We start from the raw sequence: 19,045 nt of genomic DNA, 5'->3' as shown, positions 1-19,045 counted from the left end.
CTAGTTTTAAGGGTGAATCATTCCCGATGGTCCAAGGACCCAACTCCACTTCTACCCCCCAGCTCCTGGGAACCCAGCAGAGAAATTGGGTGCCATAGACATAGAAGTCTCCAGTGAAGCAGAGAGGCTGAACATCATTGAAACTGGTGTACAATATCCTTACTTACAACCCTGTTATCACCCAGGAGCTTGAAAAAGCCAATTTGGCATTTGGAGCTATAAATTTTGTTGGGGTTCTTGGAAGCAATCCTGAGGAATGACTGTTAAGCCATCTCATTGTGTGGTACATGTAGATGTTGCCACTCCAAGGCTGGATGTAAATGGGTCTTTGGCTTCACAACACAGATATAGGGAAGAACTAAAATGTGTCAAAGAGGTTCAGATTAGTGACCTAGAAAATTATTTGTAAGTAAGAAACAATGAAATTGAGAAACTCTTCCTCTGATACAGATATCATCACTATTCAGATGTTTCTTCAAAGTCAATTATTATCAATCTTTATGAATATTTTCAACAGTAATTTAATAGTTCCTTCTCAAGACTAGCCTTTCATCTTCAGGTTGATGCTCTCCATGTCCTCTCAGAAAAAGATGGGTTGTCTTGTAGCCTGGCCTCTGGATGGGATTATCTTTTTTGTTCTTCATTTATGTGTGCTTTGAGCAATTTCTGTGTGTCTCTGAGTGAGGTGCCGGAGGCCCAGTGACAAGTGATAACCAGTGTTGTCCTCGCCACAGAAGTCGACATCCTAAATGGGGACTCATACCCGCATTCCAAAGATATATACATCCCATGCCTGCTTTAAGCCTACTCAGGCTAGGGTAGTGAAAAACAGATACAGTCCCCGTCCAAAGAAAGGGAGAAAGGCAGTCAGTAAGTAAACTACATATTGCGTGGGGGTAATAGACATTAAGAAGAAAACTTAAGCAGGGAAGGAGGACTCACTGAAAAGGAGACATTTGGGTAAAGTCCTAGAGAGGGGAAGAGAAACAGGGGAATGGGCTTTGGAGGAAGAGCACTTGGGCAGATGTTAAATGGTAAATGCCATCATCAATCCCGTATTACAATTAGGATGAGCACTGGGAATGCAGTGTAGAGGGACAGAAAAGATTGGGGGAACACCACATGGTCATCAAAGACCTCATCAAGAAAGTGACATTGCTTGAGCTGAGCTCTGAAAGTTAGAAAGCATTACTCTATAAAGAAAAATAGTGAGTATGTTCCAGGCAAAAGAACCAGCATGTATGAAGAGAAGATGAATAATAAAAATGATAATATAATATAGCCAACATTTATGGCATGCTTATTATAGGCCAGTTAATTCTCACAACCCACCCAGTGGCGAGGGAGCATTATTTACCCTCATATATAATGAGGCAACAGAGACAGAAAAGATATCATGTAGTAAGATTTAGAATACAGGCAGTTTGGTTGGATCTTAACGATCAGGAAATCTTGGAAGATGCGAAATGGTGCTTTTCAGAAATGGAAGCTAGCCGTGATTTTGAGAAACACATAATTTGACACCATTATTGAAGTTAATAGCTTTTCATGCAGGGTGGTGAGAGCCTTCTTAATGTGTGCCCAGTGTTTTAAGGGAACTTATAGAAGAATAGCAAACAACTAGGAGAAGATTTGATTCAAGGCTAAACCATGCTTTAGTTAAAATGGTTCCACTTACAAGACAGAAGGTTATTATTTGGCATTTGACTTCAAATAAAGGCTAATCAGACTGATTAGTTAAAAGCTTCCAAAACACAATGGGGCACCAAGTAACCAGAGCAGGCACACTCTCCAGGTATGCACGAGAGGAGTATCTGGGAGGCGGCCTGAGGCTAACCCCCACTTACCTTGCAGATTGCTCCATTTCTGTCCTAAAATCAATTAAGTCCCCAGTTGATCAGCTTATCGAGAGCCCTAACTAAACAGCAGTCACATTTGGAAGGGACTGCTCTCAGTGGGCAGTTGTCTGACTGCACTGGGAGATGAATAGTCTCTATGCCTGGATCCACCATAGCCAGCTCTCCAGAGTTCCTGGGGCACAGAAGGGACCTTGGCACCCTAGTAAGGTGAGAGGGTTCTCTTGTCTGCGTTACTATCAAAAACTCTCTTCTTTGGGTCTGGGCTTTTCTCCAGCAATATTTGATTTGTTTTCCATTATATAATTTGGCACTGAATATGTCAGTGCTGCTGACTCAGCAATTCCAGGGTCATCGCCCCATTGCCCCATGGAAGGGTTTCATAGCATCTGCCACTGGCCTCTTGATACTCTGATTTCAGCATTGCCACCTACACCCTGAGATACTGCAGCTCTCCTTCCCTCTCCCCATGTCTTCTTGGCTTCCGACTAGCCTCCTTTCCCTAGACTTCTATCTTCCTCGCTGGCCATCATCTCACGGGTCCAGAAGCCCCCAAAAACCTTAGTTCTTTGTAGGCATCAAACCCCAGGACTCTCCACTAGTCACAGTATATACTCCCTGATTCCCAAGCCAGCCAGTTTCTCCTATTTATTTCCCATTGCATGTGCTTTCCCACCTGGAAAACTCTTAGCAACATCCCCCACCGCCGCCAGCCCCAGCCCAGGATGCCAGGCAAATCAGTTACCCTAGATAGTCTTGTTACAGCTTATTTCAAAGTTCTCCACCTTCATTTGTTCTGTCTGAAGGTAATCTCCTGGAGGGTGGCAGCCATATTGTTCTTCTCAGTTCTTAACAAATAGCCTGACACCAAATGGTTGTGGGATAACGACATTTTGAATGGTGACCAACTATGAAGAGTTCAAGAATCCCTGGTGCTCTCTAAGTTTTGTACTTGCCTTAAATTTTTTCTGCATTGTGATTTCCAGCCAAATAAAAAAACAAGTGGGGTAAAAAAGCCAACAAGGAAAATACATATAATTAACAATTTTCGGTATGTTAGGATGATGAATCTTGGGCAGTTTTTTCTGTTTCCCAAATTTATTTGAAATAGCAATAAAAAGAAAAAAAATACATATATATTAATTTACTGAAAAAGAGATAGCTTGCCATCCTTTCTGTTAAAAAGAAAAAAAATACTTTTAATTGTCTCTGAAAATTACAAGAAGACATTACTCTGGTTTTTTCAAGAAGGAAACGAAGGACTGGAGAACATGACTAAGCAAAATTTGTTTGCTTTCATTTTGTTTGCTTGCTTTCTATTATCTGCTTTTGTAGGTTTGAATTTCAAACCGTATGAATGTGTTACATGTTCAAATAATAAATTATATTTACAATGGAGTTTTTGTTTCAAAATATGTAATATTCAGTACTGAAGAATTCTGAATTTTAGAGCTGACAAGTCCTTAGAGGAGAGTTAGTAGCAATTATCTCATTTAAAATAATTTTTGGACGCCTGGGTGGCTCAGATGTTTAAGCGTCTGCCTTCGGCTCAGGTCATGACCCCAGAGTCCTGGGATCGAGTCCCGCATCGGGCTCCCTGCTCCTTGAGAGCCTGCTTCTCCCTCTGCTTCTCTCTCATGAATAAATAAATAAAATCTTAAAAAAAAATAAAATAAAATAATTTTTGTTGAAGTATAATTTATATCTGGAAAATTACACATATTTGCAAGCCACGTAGAGGTGACAATTATAGGATATTGATCATGTACAACTGAGATTTATCCAAAAAGACAAGAACTGTATAATCTCACTTATATGTGGAATCTTAAAAAAACAAATTCATAGAAAGAGAGTGGATTGGTGGTTGCCAGAGGCCGGGGGTGTGGGAGAAAGAAGACATTGGTCAAAGGGTTAAAAACTCTCAATTATGAGATGAATAAGTTCTGGAGATATAATGCACAGCATGGTGACTATAGTGAACAATACTTGGGATGCCTGTGTGGCTCAGTCGGTCAAGCGTCTGCCCTCGGCTCAGATCCTGAGCCCCACATTGGGCTCCCTGCTCAGCGGGGAGTCTGCTTCTCCCTCTCCCTTTGCTGCTCCCCCTGCTCGGGCTCGCTCTCTCTGACAAATGAATAAATAAAATCTTAAAAAAAACCCAAACAAACACACAATACTGTTGTACATACTTGAAGTCTCTAAGAGAGTAGATCTTAAATGTTCTTACCACACACACACAAAATGGTAATTATGTGAGGTGATGAATATGTTAGCTAATCTTATTGTGGTAATAATTTCACTATATATATATATATATATATCTCCAATCATCATGTTGTGCACCTTAAACTTGCACAATGTTGCATGTCAATTATATCTCAAAGCTGGAAAAAATATAGATAATGTGACTATTTCGGGTCTACTAACAGTCAAAGGAAGTTCTAAAACATTACCAATTTTAAGTTGCCTATGGATTTCAGAAATAATAAAAGTGATACAATGTGTGACTAAGAATCAATTAAATATTCTTTCAATGCAGCCTCTTAAGTACACCCAGAATTTCATAAAAACTGCAGTACAGGAGAGAAACATGCTTGTTTAGACATATTCCAAGAAGACAAATAAACAAAAGACCAATTTTGAAACATTTTTGTGATTTAGGCTATCTCTATTGCAGTCGTGTCAAACTAAAGGTCTTGAAGCTAAATTTCTCAGAGAACAGGTGTGAGCCATTGATGAGAAAAGTGTATTATTTTTTCCCTTTCTTTAATCACAAAATAAATTGAGGTAGATGGTAGAATAAAGAGACAGAATGTAGAAATGGGCATATAGACACAAATGAATTTGGTAAGGAACAAAATGAAAACAAAGTTTAAAATTTAAAAACAGATGGAGAAACTGGTAAATATACGCATTACACCAATGCACGCAATAAAAGCAAAGAAGTTATGTGACCGAGCAATCATTTGATAACATAACGTTTTTGAAAGAGTAAATAAAAAATGGCACCATTTACTGTGAAGAATATGTTATAAGTGCATTAAACATGGGAAACTATTAACCTAAATGAAATATAAAAATTATGTGCAGCAGAGGACTTTTTAAAACTTTTCTGACAATATCACACAGTAAGATATATGGTATTTTATTTCCATCAAATTATACTCATAAACACAAATGTAACTGAAAAAAATATTTCTTTTTTAAGGATTTATTTATTTATTTTTCAGAGAGAGAGAGTGTGGGGAGAAAGGGCAGAAGGAGAGAGAGAGAATCTTAAGCAGACTCCAAAATGAGCCCCACGCGGGGCTCTATCTCACCGCTCTGAGATCATGACCTGAGCCGAAATCAAGAGTTGGAAGCTTAACCAACTGCCCCACCCAGGCACCCCAAAACAAAAATATTTATAAAACAGTTACCTTTATTACATGAGATATATTCTGCGATTTTCAATTCTATTGAATAAAGCCTTGGTCTATCCTATTATATTTCATCTTTCAAGAAGGTTCTTCATAGCCATGCAAATTGATTTCACTGGTGTGTCAAGAATCATTCTTCACTCTACTCTGGATCTATGGTGACAGCTAACCAGAACCCTACAGGTGATCACAGGCACATATCAGACAGGCTCAGCTAATGGGAGAGCTCTACCAGAGCCACAGCCCTGGTATTAGGTCCAAGAGTTGGGGATGCAGCTGGAGCTGGGCCAGTAAGAGTTCTTCATGAGACCCTCTGATCTGGAGCCTGGACGGAACACCTTTTCTTGTCTTATGGTGAAGATGCAAGGGTAAGGTTCCAGACTGCCAGGCAAAGGGTTTTTCCCACTTGGAGACTAAGAGAAGGAAAGTGATTTGTAAGAAAACAGTAGAAATGGGAGCCTGGGGTTGTTGGGGGGAGGAAGAGAGAGGAGGAGGGAGAGAGGAGAGGGAAAGGAGAGTGACGGAGAGGGCGGGATAGAGGCAAAGAGCTGTGAGAGGAAAGGGGAACCAGTGGGGTACAAATCCTGCCTTCCAGGCATGTGGTCTGTGGGGCTGTGCTCATTCACCCATTGTCCTTTCTGTCCCATCTGCTCTTCCACCCCAGCTGCTTCTTGTCCTGAAGCTGGTCCAACATGGCTTTCTGCATGGTGCATCCACATATGCCTGACATAGGAGCTCCAACCTTTCACCTGACACCATGAAAATCAGCCCCAGCACAAGAGCCAGTGAAGTGATCTTGGCCTGCAATCCTGACCCTCCTCCTCCTTATGATGAGATTGACTTTGTTCTTAATCTCGCTCTGTCATGGGAGGTTACTCGGAGAATTAGGGAGAGGTAGAGAGGAAGCTTAAAATCCAGTGAAAGGATGGGTTTTTGCTCTTTGTCGAAATAACATAAAAAAAATTAAAAGACAAGTTTACGGTTAAAGACCCACAGGGCTAGCCTTGTTAAGGAGCTTGGAGACACAACAGAGCATTCCTAATTTCATTTTTATGGGCATAGCTCTCCAATATTCGCCTCTGTGGCTATGAAGCCAGCCGAGGACATGAAATGGGTGATTTGCTCTTCAAGGCTTCCATATTTTCCTACTATTTTTCTAAAATTGATCATGACTACTACTTCGAAGGCCCTCCTTATTTCCCTACATCCTTACCAACAGTGTGTTATCAGACTTTTAGATTTCTGAAATCTGAATGGTGAAAATAGTCTTGCTGTTTTCTCTTACTATACATTAAGCTAAACATCCTTCCTTGAGTCATCAAAATTGCAGCCTTTGAAAAGGTCTTTATCTCACCTGCATCCTTAAATTATAGTTTAGCTGTGTATAGAATTCTAGATTGAGAAGAGTTTTGCCTCTTTTCAGAACAAAGTGTTTTTGCCTTTTTCAAAAGCAACTTCATGGTATTATTCCATCGGTTTGTCTCCTCTTGCTGCTGATGGTTAAAATCATAAATGTATTTCATGATACTGATTAAAGAAGAAAAGAATCACATGTCATTTAGTAGTTGCTAAGTGGGTAGTTGCTAATATTTTATATTTAATTTTAATTAAAGTCTGTTAGTAACATATGTCAAAAAGTCTGTGTATTATACTTGAGAAACTCAAATCCACTATTATTACTATTTTTTTAATCATTGTATCTGGCTATTAGACAATGCATTTTTTAATTATTTATTTATTTATTTATTATCATGCTCGATTAGCCAGCATATAGTACATCATTAGTTTTTGATGTAGTGTTCAACAGTTCATTAGTTGCGTGTAACACCCAGTGCTCATCACCACACACGCCCTCCTTAATACCCATCACCCGGTTACCCCATTTCCACCACCCCCCTCCCTTCTGTAACCCTAGGTTGGTTCTGGAGTCCAGAGTCTCTCATGGTCCGTCTCCCTCTCTGATTTCTTCCCATTCGGTTTTCCCTCCCTCCCCTGTGGTCCTCTGTGCTATTCCTTATGTTCCACGTATGAGTGAAACCATATGATAATTGTCTTTCTCCAATTGACCTATTTCATTTAGCATAATCCCCTCCAGTTCCATCCATGTTGTTGCAAACGGTAGGTATTCACCCTTTCTGATGGCTGAGTAATATTCCGTTGTATATATGGACCACATCTTCTTTATCCATTCATCTGTTGAAGGACATCTCGGCTCCTTCTACAGTTTGGCTATTGTGGATATTGCTGCTATGAACATTGGGGTACATGTGCCTCTTCTTTTCACTATGTCTGTATCTTTGGGGTAAATACCTAGTAGTGCAATTGCTGGGTCATAGGGTAGTTCTATTTTTAGCATCTTGAGGGACCTCCATACTGTTTTCCAGAGTGGCTGCACCAGCTTGCATTCCCACCAACAGTTTAAGAGGGATCCCCTTTCTCCACATCCTTGCCAACATTTGTTGTCTCCTGACCTGTTAATTTTAGCCATTCTGACTGGTGTGAGGTGGTATCTCATTGTGGTTTTGGTTTGTATTTACCTGATGATGAGTGATGTGGAACATTTTTTCATGTGTCTGTTAGTCATTTGTATGTCTTCTGGACAATGTATTTTGAGAAGAAGTTTAACTACTGAAAACAATAAGGCAAAATAATCCCATAGTTGGTGTAGAAGAGTGACTCTTCTGTTGGCACCCTGGTGACTCAGTACATTCTCATGTGGGCCACACAGGTGGGACTCAGGCAGGGCTCAGCTGCACTCTGACCGGTCTCGGCTGAGTGCCCAGTAGTACTCCCTGGAACATGCCAAGAGGCATTCATGAGGAACTGCTTCAGGCCATTTCTCATCACCCCCTGCCTCCACTGTCTACATGGAAGTTACCTATATTGGGGGAGGCTTCTGTGAGGCAGTTTCTTGTCACCTGCCTCTCGGCTCCCAGGGAAGCATAGGACTTTCTCTCTCTACATTTTGGGTATAGATGCAGGCTATACAACTGCTCAGCCACAGTTCAGTTGGCTCTTCAATGACAGACCAACCCACCACACTTGTGTCCTTTGTCATCTGGCCCTTCCAGGTCCCTGTCAGCCTGTGACACTAGGAAACCAGGAAGGTGACACCATGTTGATCTTGCTTCTGGTATCTGTATCAGCAACGAGCTGTTTAAATCCACTCGAGCTTATTGTCTTCCTCCTGACCAAATATATGAAAATGTGGTGTGCGTGCCTGGCAGGACCACTGTGATTCTGCTTAGAGACCACCTGACTGCTTGAAACCCTGCTACTTGGAAAATTCTAGAGGAAAACCTGACAGACAGAAATGACAGAATTCAGCAAAGCAGTCAAATACATTATGACAATACAAATATTAATAATATCCCTACATAGAAAAGTGGTGAGAAGATATGATGGAAAAATCCCTTATTATAATTTACACCTAGATAAGTTAATTTTACACCAGGTAGGATAATAGACATTTTAAAGTAGAAAAGATAGGCTATCTCAGTCGGTAGAACATCTGACCCGATCTCAGGGGTTGTGAGTTTGAGCCTCATGCTGGGTGTAGAGATTACCTTAAAAATAAACTAATGAATAAGTAAAAGTCTTTTTGAAAAAAAGTAGAAAGGATAAAAGTTTTACTAAATCTGTCAACTTCACAGGACCCTGGACAGTCCACAAAGAGGTAACATCAAAGATATTTGTATTAGAAATACAAACACAGGGCACCTGGGTGGCTCAGTCACTTAAGCATCTGCCTTCGGCTCAGGTCATGGTCCCAGGGTCCTGGGATTGAGCCCCACATCGGGCTCCCTGCTCACGGGGAGCTTGCTTCTCCCTCTCTTCCCCGCTCAGTACTCTTGCTCACTATCTCTCTCTCTTTCTCAAACAAATAAATAAAATCTTAAAAAAAGAAATACGAACATATTGATAGCTATGAACTGAAAATGTCGATGGCTCTGAAAATGTTGAAATACAAACATATTGATAGCTATGAACTGAAAATGTTGAAAAGAAACTTTGTTTTAAGTTGTTCAAGTCCTCTTAACAGCAGCTCATTTGTGCAGTGCTGGGGTACTTGGTAATGGTCTTGATGTCCTCAGATAGAGCTTGCTTAGTCAATTCCACAGGCAGAAGCAGGCACACAGACAATTGGTCCAACACCTGTTATAATGAGCCAGGTGGGAAGCATCCCTTACTGTGTGCTTGAAGATACCTCTGACAAAATAGTTTGCAATACACAATGGCATTAGATGAAATGCCCATGTTGGACTACATCTGTTTCAAGATGTTATGAAACTAGATGGACAATTATTTGTCTTTAGAACATCTCTCCTGCAAATCTTCTGAGTTTTGGTGAAAGTTTTCTTAGAGTCCTTTTTAGAGATAACAAAAAAAATCTCTCTTGGAGTCATTTATAGAGATACTGAAATCCTTAAATAAAGACCCAGGCATCATAAATCCAGCCTCCTACTACTTTGAGTAAAGAGAATGATGACATTTGATACCAAGTGGGATCTATTTACAGTTGTTGTATTCAAACGAGGTATTGGTGCAACCCGACCTCTGTTTGGATGAAAGCAAAGAATGACTACATGTAAATGAGCTACTTGAAATTCACTCTGATTGGATAGTATTAATACTTGGCATGAACCATCCAGGAAGCAAAAGGCAACCAGAAAGTTACACACTAGTAGCTGAGTGTGGCCGCTACCAAGAGCGCTTTGAAAAATGATTGAGAGAGACTGACCCCCTTAATGGAAGTGCATGAGGAATGCCGCGGGCCTCGTTTGGATCACATATCCATCCACCTCCCACAATCAACTGTTGGCAGAGACTGGGCCCCCCTTAGATTGAGCAAGAACTCTTTGACCTGGAGGAGAATGACCTTGGAAAACATGAGACCTGGGCCAAGGCCCCAATGTCTCCAGGACCGAGTGAAAACCTCAGTAAATTGGAAAATTTTGAAAAATGTATAGTTGGACTAGCATATTAGGAAACAGCTTAAACCGAGATAAAAGATTGAAAACATTACGACAATGGTATTTAAACATTGAAGAAAAGCTGTAAACATGGCACAAAATGATATTTAAAGCCTCTAGCCAGAAAGGAAAGGACAGAGACCATCATTTCGTCAGTGGTACATCAGAGCCCATGCGCATAGTACTTACTATACAACCTTGGAAACAAAAAACTGCAAAAAGCCTATTTACTCATAAGGAAAGGTGTTAAAGCTAAGAAAAAAATTGTGTTCATTTACTAGCTGACTGGGTAAATCAAAACCAATGAATTATTAGCAAAAAAAGCATTAACTAGAACTTTAATTTTAAAAACTAAGAAGGCTCAGGGGAGGAGGGTAGGGGGATGGGTTAGCCTCGTGATGGGTATTAAAGAGGGCACGTTCTGCGTGGAGCACTGGGTGTTATGCACAAACAATGAATCATGGAACACTACATCAAAAACTAATGATGTAATATATGGTGATTAACATAACAATAAAAAAATTAAAAAAAAAGAAGAAGTAAAAACTAAGAAGGCTCTTAAAAGTGTCTTTGGTTTATGATATTCAAGTTCTGGTAAAAGGAACTCATTTGCAGCTCGTGTTGGTGCCCTCAGACAGCCTGCTTGGCCAGCTCTCCAGGCCATAGGAAGTGTATGGCCTTTTGAATGGCCTGGAGGTGATGGCACTCACCTGTGGTGATATGCCAGGTGGGAGGTGCACCAGTGATCCACTCAAAGACCCATTGCAAAAGGAACTGATGATGCACATGGCCTTGGACAAGATGCTAATGTACCTGCTTCAACATCCCGATCTGGAGGAGAGCAAATCTGGAGTCCAGGGGGAGAAATGGGTATATCTTGCCATTAATCCTTAGAGTAATGAAAAACAATTACAGGCACACTTTGGAGGTATTGCGGCTTCAGTTTGAGACCACCATAATAAAGTGAATATCGCAATAAAGGGAGTCAAATTAATTTTTTGTTTTCCCAGTGCACAAAAAATTTGTATTTACACTATACTGTAGTCTATGAGGTGTACAACATTATGTCTAAAAATACAATGTACATACCTTAATTTAAAAAATACTCTATTGGTAAATAATGCTAAGCATCATCTGCGCTTTCAGTGAGCAGTAATCGCTGATCACAGATCACCATAATGGATATGTATAACGAGAAATTTTGAAATATTGCAAAAATTATTAAAATGTGACAGACACCAAGTGAGCAAATGCTGTTGGAAAAATGGCAGTGATAGACTCGTTCCATGCAGGGTCGCCACAAACCTTCTTGTTGTAAAAAATGCAGTATCTGTGAAGTGCAGTAAAATGATGTATGTATGTGGTTAAGCAATTATTTTTATTTTATTTTATCTTATTTATTTATTAGAGAGAGAGCACGAGCAGGGAGGGCAGAGGGAGAGAGAGAATCTTAAGCAGGCTCCATGCCCAGTGCAGAGCCTGATGCGGGGCTCGATCTCACGACCCTGAGATCATGACCCGAGCTGAAGTCATGAGTCCAATGCTTAACTGACCGAGCCACACAGATGCCCTTGTTAAACAATAACTTTTTAGGCTGGCCTTTTTTTGTTGTTGTTTTAAAACTTTTATTATTTTTATATAAATAAATTGAATTTTAATGACTTCATGGATTTTTTTTATTAAAGTGTACTTGACATATAACATTATATTGGTTTAAGGTGTACAACATAATGGTTCAATATTTATATACATTGTGAAGTAATCATCACAGTAAGTCTAGTTACCATCTGTCTTCATAGAAAGTCACCCCCCAAATTTTTTTTCTTGTGATGAGAACTTTCAAGATCTACTCCAGGCTGTCCTTTTTTGAAATGCCATACAAAAACATTAAATCTGGGAGATTTAATAAAGCAGAGGCACTATAATAAAAATTAAGACTTATAAAATGTGTGTCATAGAAAGAAATTTTCAACCCTTTCGACCTACGGTATGTAATATACATTTTTACACTGTGATGCAGTACTAATATACAGGTTCATTCTGGAGATATAGGTACGTGTTTCAGAATCAAAATTTCACAAAACAATCTTTACTCCTACTAAGTAGGATGCACTCTGGCTCATTCCATTCTATTTTATCCTATTTTGTTATTTTTAAAAAAACCAGCCAAACATGCTGTTCATGAGGCATTAAATTGATTTTACCAGAGAGTGGTGACATTGAACAATCTTGGGATGATGGGAAGAGCCAATCAGAGTACTCGACATTTTGGGTCAAATGGGGGCAGTCTCCTGTGCTGAGCAAATCCAACTCTTTCTTGGGATTTCCCAGACCTGGAGCTTGACCACAGCTGCTTTTTCTTTCTTTTTATGGATATGAAGAGTGAGGCTCCAGAACAGACATTTCTGTTGCCTCTCGGAGAAGATTAAGAAAATGAAGTGGAAATGTAAGAAGACAGTAAAAATGAGTTTAATGTGTTTTGTTTCATTGTGTTTGGTTTGGAGAGATTTGGGACGGATTTGAACAGTCCGTGGTGTTCAGAACTGTGTTTGTTCCTGCTGCAACCTCCCTACTGTCTGTGGCCTAGCTCAATCTTCACCTTCTCTTCTTCTTTTCTTCTAAAACCATTTCGGTTGGATTCCTGTCACTTCGAATCACAAGTGTCTGATGACTAGGGGCCACAACTAATTGAATACAATCAAAACTTAACCTTGGCTGCAATGGCCAGTAAATGAGTTTGGCCCCTAATCCTCTTTTGTAGCAACAAGAGGTGTTCAATGATCTTGCTCCTCATCCTGATTCAGCACTGAGAAAAGAAGTGAGTATCTGAGCGGGAGAGGGAAAGATCAAAAGGGATTGAACCACATCGAAAGCTTTAATATAAATTTTGGAACCTGAAAGAAGCCAAGTCAAGCCTGAGGCAAACTCCTCATCTTCATAAAGGTAGCAGAGGGCAAAGGAACAAAAGAAAAAGAAGATAGAGGGAAATTACCCTTTGCATTTTTCTCCAAGATTTGAAACCTGGCTATACTTTAAATGACTGACATGGTCACTGAGACACAAAAATGTTTCAGATAAGATTCGAAACACCCATATGTCACACACCAGGCCCAGGGGCACATCCAATCTTTACCTTCCTCTCCCAAGGCGGCCTCCAGGAATGAGGAACCCCGTCAACCCACACGTAAGTAGTAATTCACACTTAGGTTGTGGAAATATATTCTTCGATCTGGTAACTCAACACCATCAACAAAAATTATTAAGCAAGTACAATTCAACATCCTTAAAGATAGAGCAGCAAAGTTAATGGAAAAACTAGTGTCCTCCCCAAATACGCGAGTATTAGTATAAATATTTAAATTAGATAAATGAATAACAACAGAAATATTTGGTGAATAACATTCTTTTTTTATTAATTTTTAATAGTTGACATACAGTTTTATTAGTTTCAGGTGTATGATATTCAACAATGTTCAGCAATTCTATACATTATCATTGCTCATCATGAGAAATGTACTCTTTAATCCCCATCACTATTTCACCCATCCCTCCAGAATGTGATAAACATTCTTACAACAAGAATCAGATGCATGAAAAACAAAGTTTTCTTAGAAATGACAAATATTCCAAGACTCCTTGGGTGATTGGATTCACAATTCTATATTTTACCAGCAAGTTACTTAACCTCTCTGTAAAATGGGCATAGTAACAGTACCTTCCATAGGGGTTTGCTGTGAGTGAGCAGTAAAAATGCTATTGTATGTAAAGCGTTCAAAATGGTGCCCAGTACATATTTAGTGTTAAATAAGTGACCCCATCCAAAGGAGTCACTGAAAAGGGGGTGAGGGTGGAGTAGAATAAGAATTGGAAAGGAAGAGACAACCATTACCTTTATTTGAAAATACATTCAGCTAGCAAGTTCTATGGAAAATCATGTTGGAATACTAATTGGAATTGTGTTAAACCTATGGGTTATCTGGGGAAACCTGAGATTTTTACAATTCTGAATGTTACTGTCCATGAAAATGTTATGTCTCTATATTTAGTATTTATTTCTAATTTAATACCTTGCAAAAAAGTTTTGCAATTTTCTACATAAAGATGTGCCATATTTTTGTTAGATTTATTCCTAGGCCTTATTTCCTTGTGTTGCTACTATGTACTTTTATTGTTGTTATGAATTATAGCTCTTTTTATAAGATCATTTTTTTGTTTCAAGCTGGTAACTAAAAATTCCAATCTAACTTTAAATGTCCCTTTTATAGCTGTCAAACTTGCTGAACACTTATGAATTATAATAATTTATGAATAGAATTTTAGTTTTGCCACGTAGACAATCATATCACCTATCAACAATTATAGTTTTACTTCTTTTCCAATCATTTCACGTTTCTTTCTTGTGTTATTGTATTGGTTGCGCCTTCCAACATGGGGAAGAGATGAGTAGCCAGCACCTCTTTTATGTACCGAATTTTAACAGGGGGTTCACCTTTGAGTGGAATGTTTGTTGCAGGTTTTATAGATACTCTTTGATTTGAATTTAATTTGAATTTAGTTTTATTCTCAGTTTCCCAGGAACGCTTTTCCTTTTCATTTTGTTGAATTGCACATAGTAATCTTGTCAAGCTGTTTCCTTGACATGGATTACTACCTCTAACTTTTTTAATTTAATTATATTTGATTATTTTGGATAAGTTAGATTTTTAATAGCTTCAGTTATGAATATCATTACATGACAGCTCAGAGGTGTGAATAATAATAATAACAATGATGGCAACTGACTTTCATTTATTGGTTTTCTATTATATGCAAAGTAAGCTGCGTGGTTTTGTTTAGTTGTATGATTTACTCCTGCTTCTTTCAATGATCTCCAGATAAGTGAGCATCAACAGGTAAAATACATTTGTTCCAAGTCCCAGGCAACCAGTAAAGGTGCCTGGAAAAAACTCAGTGTGACACTGTCTTACTTGATAGCTACGATACAAAACAAATAGCCACTTTCTTTTGTTTACTATCCGATCTGGAAGCACATAACACGTCATCTCATTAGCATTCCTAATTTTCTTCCATATCTTCTCCTGAAAATTATATTTGTCACACTTGTATTTTTTTTTCTATGGATGCTATCCTCAAAGGGTTTTGATTTTGCACTTTTAGCCCCGTACTCCCGGTACTGGAGTTTGCTAAAATAGGAGCCACTGAAGCTGGAAAGTAGACTGGCAGCAAGCCATGTCTAAGGCAAAGGCAAGGAGTATGTGCAGGGTAGCAATCCAACACGTAATTGAATGCGTTGTATAGCTGACAGAGACATCATGCTGCTCAGCTGATAGGAGACAAACTCATAGATTTTCAGAGAGCTTGCTGAAGCTGCCGCAGGGGTGGATCCCGAGCTGCAGAAGCCGCCGTCCTGAACTTCCGCGCGGGCTCCTCTAATCCCATTGTTTCTTTTAGATTCGCTCAGGCCTATCCGCCCTCGGAGCCCGAAATTCGGGCTGGGCGGAACCTCGGCCTGGGCCTAGCGGCTTAACAGTAGCAACGGCGGCAGCAGCAGCAGCCCCCCTCTTTCCGAATACAAGCACCCCAGGGGCCCGAAAGCCCGCACAGACGTTTAGAGAGAATGGCAGACGATACTGATATTGAAGCAATGCTTGAGGCTCCTTACAAGAAGACTTGCCTAACGATATCTCACCTCTACTCGCACGAGTTCGCCTTTGATTCCAGTGTGAACTGTCAATCATAAGGATGAGAACAAGTTGAGCAGTGCTAACGGCCATGAAGACCGTAGCAAAAAAGTACTTTGCATTTAAATTTTAGATCTTCTTATATGGAAGAGGTCAAATCCAGTTATAGCAAAACACCTTTACGGCAGAGGCCATATAACCAAAAAGTCCAAAGGCCCAGCCCAGTGGACCATTTACTTCAATGATGTTCAGTACAAAATTCCACTGCCACTAAAGACTTTGGAAAGTCCCTTTTAAGTTGTAACAGGATTTGACTATTAGTGTGGATTTTGATAACCCTTCTTTAGTTAATGTTCTTTCAAGTTGCATTTTGTTATAGAGAAGAATACTGCTTGCTTAAATTTTTGTCTGGGCTTTTATGAAGAGGATCGTGCTTCTGAATGTCTTAACAAAGTTTCTGCCTCCTTGGAAAGCTCTACATCTCCTTGTGATTGGAGTGTGGGTTTCAAGATTCCAGAAGGAGGAAAAAAAGCAAGAGCAGGAGTCGTAGTCATGAACGAAAAAGAAGCAAAAGTAAGGAACGGAAACGAAGTAGAGATAGAGAAAGGAAAAAGAGCAAAAGCCGTGAAAGGAAGCGAAGTAGGAGCAAAGAAAGGAGACGGAGCCGCTCAAGAAGTCGAGATCGCAGATTCAGAGGCTGCTACAGAAGTCCTTACTCCGGACCAAAATTTAACAGTGCCATCCGAGGAAAGATTGGGTTGCCTCATAGCATCAAATTAAGCAGACGACGCTCTCGAAGCAAAAATCCATTCAGAAAAGACAAGAGCCCCGTGAGGGAACCTATTGATAATCTAACTCCTGAGGAAAGAGATGCAAGGACAGTTTTCTGCATGCAGCTGGCAGCAAGAATTCGGCCAAGGGATTTGGAAGAGTTTTTTTCTACAGTAGGAAAGGTTCGAGATGTGAGAATGATTTCTGATAGAAATTCAAGACGTTCCAAAGGAATTGCATATGTGGAATTTGTTGATGTTAGCTCAGTGCCTCTAGCAATAGGATTAACTGGCCAACGTGTTTTAGGAGTGCCAATCATAGTACAAGCTTCACAGGCAGAAAAAAACAGAGCTGCAGCAATGGCAAACAATCTACAAAAGGGAAGTGCTGGACCCATGAGGCTTTATGTGGGCTCATTACACTTTAACATAACTGAAGATACGCTTCGGGGAATCTTTGAGCCTTTTGGAAGGATTGAAAGTATCCAACTCATGATGGATAGTGAAACAGGCCGATCTACGGGATATGGATTTATTACGTTTTCTGACTCAGAATGTGCCAAGAAGGCTTTGGAACAACTTAATGGATTTGAGTTAGCAGGAAGACCAATGAAAGTTGGTCATGTTACTGAATGTACTGATGCTTCCAGTGCTAGCTCATTTTTGGACAGTGATGAACTGGAAAGGACTGGAATTGACTTGGGAACAACTGGTCGTCTCCAGTTAATGGCAAGACTTGCAGAAGGTACAGGTTTGCAGATTCCACCAGCAGCACAGCAGGCTCTACAAATGAGTGGCTCTTTGGCATTTGGTGCTGTGGCAGAATTCTCTTTTGTCATAGATCTGCAAACAAGACTTTCTCAACAGACTGAAGCTTCGGCTTTAGCTGCAGCTGCCTCTGTTCAGCCTCTTGCAACACAGTGTTTCCAACTTTCTAACATGTTTAACCCTCAAACAGAAGAAGAAGTTGGATGGGATACAGAGATTAAGGATGATGTGATTGAAGAATGTAATAAACATGGAGGAATTATTCATATTTATGTTGACAAAAATTCAGCTCAGGGCAATGTGTATGTGAAGTGCCCATCAATTGCTGCAGCCATTGCTGCTGTCAATGCATTGCATGGCAGGTGTTTTGCTGGTAAAATGATAACAGCAGCATATGTACCTCTTCCAACTTACCACAACCTCTTCCCTGATTCTATGACAGCAACACAACTACTGGTTCCAAGTAGACGATGAAGGAAGATATAGTCTCTTATGTACATAGCTTTTTTTCTTTCTTGAGAATTCATCTTGAGTTATCTTTTATTTAGATAAAAATAAAGAGGCAAGGGTCTACTGTCATTTGTATACAATTCCTGTTACCTTGAAAAACTAAAACTGTTAACAGGAATGCAGTGTGCTCATTATCCCTAACTAGCAAATCCCACTGTATACAAAGCTGTTCTCTTGTTCTGCCTTTTAAATGTACATGTAGAAATTTACATTAAGGATCTATAGGAATAGCTCTGGGGGGAACAAATGTGCTTAATGTAAAAAGGCAGACAGGGATGTAATTATGTTTTTAATGTTTCAGAAGCCTAACTTTTTACACAGCAGTTACATTTCACGTTTCACTAATGTTGATACTTGGCTAATGGTTTAGCAGATTCTGGAGTACACATTTAGTGTATGGAAATTCAAGACAGCTAAAGGGCTGTTTGATTAACATCTCATCTTGCATCGTGATCAATTGGCAAGAAAAGGAGTTTTCAAGATTACATTTCTGGATAGTATCTTTTCAATTAATGTATCTGTAAAAGTTTCTTTGTAAATATTATGTGTTCTGGTGTGTCTAAGATTCCAAACAAAATGATCCTTGCATTTCCTCAAGATGTTTAGTGACAGTCTGGTAAGCAAAGCAGTCTGAGCAAGAAATAGGAAATGCAGAAATAGGTTTTGTCTGGTTGCATATAATCTTTGCTCTTTTTAAGCTCTGTGAGCTCTGAAATATATTTTTGGGTTACTTCAGTGTGTTTGACAAGACAGCTTGATATTTCTATCAAACAAATGACTTTCATATTGCAACAACCTTTGTAAGAACCACTCAAATAAAATTCTCTTAAAAAGGCAAAAAAAAAAAGAAGACAAACTCATAGAAATGAGGTCCCACTGTGAGCTTGATGACCCCATCTGCTATAGGGACAGTGAGGCAAAACAGGAGTTTGGGACAGAAAAGGATTTGCTGGAACGATGATGAAGACGTAAGGTTCTAAGTAGACGTAACAATACAGCATGTGGGTTCATGGTTTAAAGTATGCTTGAGGGGCGCCTGGGTGGCTCAGATGGTTAAGCATCTGCCTT

General features: G+C 39.6%; 1 pseudogene; it reads left to right on the top strand.

The window, feature by feature from the left end:
* The first annotated feature begins 16,439 nt into the window (after positions 1-16,439).
* On the top strand, positions 16,440-18,046 carry LOC114212622 (RNA-binding protein 39 pseudogene; annotated as a pseudogene).
* Positions 18,047-19,045: the final 999 nt, after the last annotated feature.

The sequence above is a fragment of the Eumetopias jubatus genome, unplaced genomic scaffold (genome assembly GCF_037043125.1).
Source record: "Eumetopias jubatus isolate StellerSeaLion01/CBP00866 unplaced genomic scaffold, mEumJub1_p1.0 scaffold_6, whole genome shotgun sequence".
Taxonomy (NCBI): domain Eukaryota; kingdom Metazoa; phylum Chordata; class Mammalia; order Carnivora; family Otariidae; genus Eumetopias; species Eumetopias jubatus.
Note: the sequence above shows the minus strand (reverse complement) of the source record. Positions and strands in the feature narration are given on the sequence as shown.